Raw genomic sequence first — 7,741 nt, forward strand, 5'->3', positions numbered from 1 at the left:
CTCAGCTGTGCTCTGCTTCAATACATGGATGACCTTCTACTTGCATGACCCACAAGGGAGGAATGCCTTAAGGGAACAGAGAGGCTCCTCCACCTGCTATGGGAAGCTGGATATAAAGTATCCAAGAAAAAGGCCCAAATCTGCCTAGAGAAAGTTAAGTACCTGGGCTTTCACCTCTCACACAGACAGTGGCAACTTGGACTAGAAAGGAGTGGACCGTTTGTGCAAGCCTCATCCCCTGAACCCAATGTCAGGTTTGGGAGTCCTTAGGTGCCACAGGATTCTGCTGGATCTGGATTCCCAACTTCTTAGTTATGGCAAAACCCCTAATATGAAGCCACAAAGAGGGGTGAATGGGAGCTGTTACTTTGGGTAAAGGAGCAGGAGAGGGCCTTCCAAACCATAAAACAGACTTTAACCAATGCTTTGGCTCTGTGACTCTCAAATCCCTCAAAGCCATTTTTCTTTTATGTGCATGAATGGTCAGGATCAATGGTACTTACCCAGATGTTGGGGTCCTGGCACCAGCCAGTGGAGTATATATCGAAACAGTTAGACTTTGTCTCTAGGATGGCCACCATGCCTCTGGGCCCCGGCTACTATGGCTCTCCTGGCTGCAGAAGCTGACATTGACTCTGGGGCAAGACCTAACTATCAGAGTGCCACATGCAATCCTGACATTGATGGACTGTAAGGGACAGTACTGGCTCACAAATGCCTGAATGGTCAGATACCAGGGAATGCTGTGTGAAAACCCCTGCATCCACCTTGAAGTCGTGAGGACTCCAAACCCAGCCACCTTACTGCCAGTTGGTTGAGGGGCCCCAGACCATGATTGCTGTGAAATAATGGGTGAGGTTTTCTCCAGTAGGCCAGACTTATTAGATTAGCCTCTCCCTGACCCAGTGGTAGAATATTTCATGGACAGCAGCGGTTGTGTCCAAGATGGGAAGCAACTGGCTGGTTACTCAGTTGTTCCTTTAAATTCCTCTATAGAGGCTGAGCCTTTGCTGGCAGGCACTCTGCTCAAAAGGTGGAACTAATTGCTCTCCTTGCCAATTGGCAGCGGAAGTTCGGGTGAACATGTACACTGATTCCAAATACGCCTTTACTACTGTTCATGTACATGGGGCTCTGTACAGAAAGAGCTGATCAACTCAGGAGGAAAATACATTAAATATGGCAAGGAAATCCTTGAACTGCTAGATGCTGTATGGGCTCCTAAAAAGGTGGCAGTCATACATTGCCAGGGGCACCAGAAGGGAGACACTCTAATTGCCACAGGGAACCAGAGAGCCGACCAGGAGGCAAAGAGCATGGCCTGAGAGAGTGACACACGACTGGCAATCCTACCAAGTGCCCTATTTCCGACTCCACTGGCTAACTGGGACCGGTATTACTCCCAGCATGAAAAGGCATGGTTTGAGATCAAGCCCAGAGAATACCTCACCCGAGGGTGGCAAATGTTAAACAGTGGAAAAATAGACATTCCCAAATCTGTGGCTCCAATTTGTGTAAAATAGTCTTACCAAGAGACTCACCTGGGCCGACCTCCTTCGAGTCCTTCCCTAGACAGGCACTTCTATGTTCCAAGATTAGCCAGCATTGCTTGGGCTGTGTGTGAGAGATGCAAGGTCTGCACCCAAAACAGCCCAAGACAAGGACCGAGAATGCCCCTGCAGGTTCAGAGCGTAGGAGGCGCTCCCTTTGAAAACATAATAGATTTTTCTGAGTTGCCTCACACCTGTGGGTGTCAGTATCTGTTGGTAATTGTGTGTACCTTCTCTGGGTGGATAGAAGTATTCCCCATCTGCACTGAAACTGCCCCGGAGGTGACTCGAGTCCTTCTGAGAGAAATTATTCCCCGTTTGGGGATTCCAATTACTACTGGGTCTGACAGTGGACCAGCCTTTGTGGCCAAGATACTACAGCTGATGGCAAGGGAGCTAACGATTACCTGAAAACTGCACACAGCATATCGACCCCAGAGCTCAGAGAAAGTAGAGAGAATGAACCGGACCCTTAAAGAGCAATTCAGTAATTTGTACCAGGAGACCCACCTCCATTGGGATCAAGTACTGCCAGTAGCCTTTTTAAGAATAAGATCCAGCCCCACTAGGCAGACAGGGCCGTCTCCTTTTGAGATCCTCTATGGCCGTCCCCCTCCTCTCATTAAGGGCATTAAAGGAGACCTGAGAGAACTATGTAACCTCACCTTAAAACAACAAATGGAGGCGCTAGGCACCACCCTATCTTCCCTGAACCTGTGAGTCAGGGAAAGATTGCCAGTTAGCCTTGCCACAGAGGTTCCCTTCAAGCCAGGGGATTCAGTTTGGGTCAAAGAATGGAATTTATAACCCTTAAAGTCCCTCTGGAGGGGACCTTTTACTGTTATTTTGTCTACCCCTGTTGCAGTCAGGGTAGCAGAAGTCACTCCCTGAATATATTGCAGCCGACTGAAGCCCGCCACCAGCCAGTGGGAGTGTGTTCCTGAGGCAGTGACCCCTGCAAACTATCCAAAGACAGGTCCCCACTGATCCAAAGGAACCAGAGGACTACAGCCCTGCTTTGGTCACTCCAGAAGCTGACCAATCTATGCACAGCAGAAGCTTGAAGAATTGGCAGCTTGAAAATGCATAACCTGTTACTGTTATTAATAACTGTGGGTACACTACTCCAGATACGTCCCAGCAGAAAACTTTTGTGACAAATGTATATGGGCTACTAAGTTGAGTCAGGGCATCACAAAAGCCTTGCTGTATCACACTTATTTCTTCTGCTTTTCAGGAACTATTATAGGATGGTGCAGTCACAATAAGAGCACTTATTCTGTTTGTCAACAGGGAAATCCGTACACTTATTTCAACCCCCAGTACTCCCCAACTGAAGAGTGGCTTGAGGTCCACAGACACTCCAGTGGGACCTTGATTAACCAAACCCAAATTTTTAACCCCAAACAGCCAGTATCTTTATTCTTTGATGTGTGCCAAGCTATAGGTAGTACTTGGTCAACCTATAGTATGCCATGTGGGGGGTTAAAATGGGAACAAGAATATTGACTTAATGATAAGTATGTGTGAAGAGTCCTCAGCCTGGTCTGGGTGTACTGATGAATATGAGTTTTCCTGTCCCTGTTGGAGTTGTGTACCATGGGCCACCTGGCAAAATAAGTGTAAAACTGCACTCCTCCAAATGAGTGTTGCTACGCCAGACTGTCGAACAGTAACCTGTAATCCTGTTAATTTCACCATCCTGGATCCAGAAAAACCTAAACGGAGGGCAGGATGCCAGACTGGTATACTTATCTATGGACGAGGCACAGACCCCAGGGCACTGTTGCTTTTTAAGAGGGTCAGAGTCTCCCTCCGAGCCTCATCTCATGAGGTTTTTCATTCCTTCTATGAAGAAAGAGGTAGTTCTCCTCCCCTTTCCACTATAGCAAGAAACCTGTTTCTGGCCCTAGCAGAGGCTATAGCCCAATCTTTAAGCATCTCTTCTTGCTATGTATGTGGGGGAACCATATGGGAGATCAATGGCCTTGGGAAGCTAGAGAACTAGATCCCCATGAACCCTATAATAGACATAACCCAGTCCTACCGCCATGGTTTTGCTGCTAAAAACCTTAATACTGGGAAAAAAATGTCTTGCCAAGTGGGGAGGATGATTTAACACCTCTGTTGGGAGCCTGACATGCCTGGGTCAAAAACTCTACAATGTAACTGCCCAGAAAACCCAATGGTGGGGGTCCCCAAATCATATTGAACCAAACCCCCACCACTTGTCTAACTTTACTCATCTCAGACAGGCCTGGGACAACATTGCCACAGAAATTGAGTGGCAGGCCCCAGGAGGGCTATACTGGATATGTGGAAGGGCTGCCTATACTAAATTATCTCCATTGTGGTCTGGATCTTGTGTACTAGGGACTATCTTTCCCTCCTTCCTCCTTTTCCCACTAACCAGGGGAGAAAATTTGGGAGTCCCCATGTATGAAACTAAGAAGGCCAAAGAGAGAGGCACACCCTACGAATTGGTAACTGGAAGAATGATCAATGGCCCCCTGAACAAATAATTCACTATTATGGCCCTGCTACCTGGGTGGAGGATGGATCCTATGGGTACCACACTCCCATCTATATGTTAAACCATATCATCAGGTTACAGGCTTTAGTCGAAATTATAATAACCAATGAAACTGCAAAGGCTCTCAATATACCGGCCAGTCTAAAATGCGCAATGCTATCTATCAAAACTGCTTAGCCTTAGATTACCTGCGCGCCTCTGAAGGAGTCTATGGGAAATTTAATCTTAGCAACTGCTGTTTACAAATAGACAAAGGGAAAGTTATAGAGGAAATTACTGACACAATGAGGAAAGTAGCCCACATTCCAGTTCAAACCTGGAAAGCAGGCTGGAGTCCAAATGAACTGTTTGGAGGCTGGTTCTCAACCTTTGGAGGATTCAAAACCCTGGTAAGTATGATACTCTTAATCCTTCCTTGTCTCGCCCACTTAGTGCTACAATCTGACACCACACTCACTGAAACTTTAACTGAAAGAAAAATGGCAGCTCATGTACTGTTATTGTGGAAATATAAACCCCTAGACCAAAATGAGCAATTTTAAGACCCAGGTGATGCTCTGTAGCCTCTGAAGAGGTATGAGCATCAAAGGTGGGAATGAGGTAGGAAGTCAAGGAGTTTTTTTTTGAGGCTTCAAGAATGTAGAGGAATTACAGGGTGTTTGAGGTTAAAACATTGTAACAATGTACCCCCACTGGGACCCAGTGGAACAGCTTGCTGACCATAGTCAAGTAGGCCCATTATTTTAAGAAATAAGTTAAACATAACTAGCTTCTGGATGAACTTATAGTACACTAACAGCTCCCATAGCAACATTTCCTGGGGGCTGACTCTCCTTTAGCCTTGTAATGAATGTATAAAAGGCATGGCCCTGCTGCCCTCTGGGCTCAGCCTTTGGATATGAATCTGCTGAGCTGATGCTGGCACTAAGAAACTGCTTCTTGCCAAACATCTTGGTGTCCCGACTCCTTGTTCATAGTACCCGCGGTTCCTGCAACAGTTAGAGGTTCTTTAAGTAACATCTCTTCCCCACTTGAGTTATGATCCAACTCAGAGAGAACAAAAGAGTCACAGAGCTGTTTTGAAAGCTATTGAAAAATATGTTTGAGGGATGTGACAACAGGATTCTCAGGCCTGGACCCCACCAGACACTTGTCCTACTAGAAGCAGAAGAGTGCTTTTTGCAGATGCAGAGTGCTTGCCACATGGCGAGAAGCAAGCATCCCTCTACCACCTCCAATGATTAAGATAATCCCTTTCCCTTTTCCCTTTAACAGCTCCTGATGATTATACACAACTCTGCTGTACAATACAGGAGCCTCTAGCCACTTGGGGCTATTGAGAACCTACAATGTGCTGTGACTGTTCTCAAAGACTTATTTAGTTAAAAAATATGTAGGTATGTCAATACCTTATGTATTGATTATATGTTGAAATGACACTGCATGAAAATTATTTGAATGAAATGAAATACTAAAATTAATTTCAACTTTCATTTTAATTTTTAAAACTTATTTATGATTATATTCTTATTGGACAGCATTGATCTAAAATACCTGGACTGAGGCATAGGGCTAAGGGTCTCTCCAAACTGATCTGGTATTTAATAGTTCCAGAGGGAAAATGTGCTGTTTTCCAGGGCCAGATCTGTATCCTTATACCCCATATTGGTGCCTTATGATCTTCAAGTTTCTACTATCAATATAATATAAACATTTCCTTAGTACATTCAGGCTCTTGTAAATGCATATTCAGTGACACACTCTCACTAAGGATCCTCATTTCCCTAACTCAACAAGGCCCACTTTGACTTCTTTCTACCTTTTTGTTAGGCAGGAATATAGACATGAATGGGGTGGAAAGAGAGTAAGGCCAGTAAAACCCACTAAAAAGGACTGAATTAAACAGTTAAAATTAGAAAGCCAGAAAAAAAACAAAACCCTGAGTTAATGAGTTGATCAGTTAAAGCTCAAAAAGCCTGGAGCAACTTGGCCTGGAAATGTTTGAATATTCCCCAGATGAAGAAGCGTATCTCAGCATAGCCCTTGTCTTTATTGTGTTTATCATGCAGGCCTAGCTTAATTTTTAACTTTACCTATATGCTGTTTTTCCTCCTTCAGCCCTAATCAAGTAATTTGCAACCTGGGCAACTAATTTACCAAGCAGGGCCAGCTGTAAACAACATAGTAAAAGTCAAGAAGAATTTCATCCTAAAGATAAGATTGTATTTTAAAACCCAGGAAGTTAAGAACTAAGATTCTTAACTTTTTAGCAAACAGACAATAACTCAGCCCAACTTTGGGGCCAGGTAGGTGGTCTTGTTTGATATGCTCCCAAACCAAGAAGCTGGTATCTCAGGGAGAAATCAGAGCAGAAAATATATTGTGTTGAATTTAAATATTTGGGTACCACTTAAGAACGTTCCACCTCCAGCCCTTGGTCACATTCCTGAAAAATCCTTATAATGGGGGAACCCTCAACCTTTCAAGGTGCTCCTCTCTGAGGCTGCCCGTACTTTGTAAGTGCATAACTTTGACTTTTTCCCAATTTTCCAGGGCACCTCTTCTCTGGGGCAGCCCATACTCCCCTTCCTCTGAGTGTGCACCTTTTTGCCTTAAATAAACTTCTCACTGCTCAACTGAAATGTTTTGTCTCTGCACTTTTCCAGTGGTGTCTTTGCTCCTTTGCTTTTTCATTCTAATCCTCTGGATTTCAGCTTAAACCATCATTCTCTCTGTCCTATTTCAGACAAGTAGGGAGGGCCGCTGAGAACTCAGATCTGGGCACGCAAATTACCATCACCTAAGTGACCAGACAGAACTGCTGCTCACAGTCATGCTCTTTAGTAGCCTGCCTAAGTCTACTTTCTTTGTCTCTAGGAAGTTCGCAGAACATAATCTCACTCCATCCAGTGCTCTGCAGCTCCCCCAAATCCTGGGGTGGTAGGAACTCAGTTCCTGTGCCATGTAGATCTAAGTGGACACTGGACACCAGGTGACAATGGCTTAAGGTGTTAGCAGGGGATGTGCCCCATGCCAAATAGCAGTTCAATGAACTTCCTTTATACTGTCATTTCTTAACACTCTTGTTTTAATAAATTCCTTCCTCACCTTGTATTCTGACTTCCCTGAATCTCTAAACAGACTTCCACATTTTTATGGTGTGAGTCCCACCTCAGAAATGTAGACCACTTAGGAATTTGACATTCATTGTGCTCTTTCTCTTGGACTTCTGAGCATCATGGTTCTGGCATTTCAACATGTTATCTAGTTACTGACATGTGGGAGCCTTGTTCCGCAGCTCCTCCTTCACTTGTGTCTTATGTAAAACTTGGAGGTTAAGTTTTTCTCAGAAGCAGAGGTGGAAGAGTGAGGGTGGTGGTGCAGCAGAGCTCAGCAGCTGTCCAACCTTTCTGCTGGCTAAGTGGGAATGGCAGCCCCACCAACTTTCTGTCCCAGGCTCTACTGCATATTTTTTCCCCATCTACTACATTTTCATCTCAGAGCTCCCTAGCATTGCTCATTCTTATCTGTGAAGAGTTGATTCATGAGGTTATCTGTTAATTTGTGTGGTATTTAATTCTCTCCTAAAACTGAGATAAAGCTTTAAGCACCAGCAAGATTATTTAAGACTACTTTTAAAGTCTTAGTCTAAAGTCCT

The sequence above is a fragment of the Manis javanica genome, chromosome 1 (assembly GCF_040802235.1).
Source record: "Manis javanica isolate MJ-LG chromosome 1, MJ_LKY, whole genome shotgun sequence".
Lineage (NCBI taxonomy): Eukaryota > Metazoa > Chordata > Mammalia > Pholidota > Manidae > Manis > Manis javanica.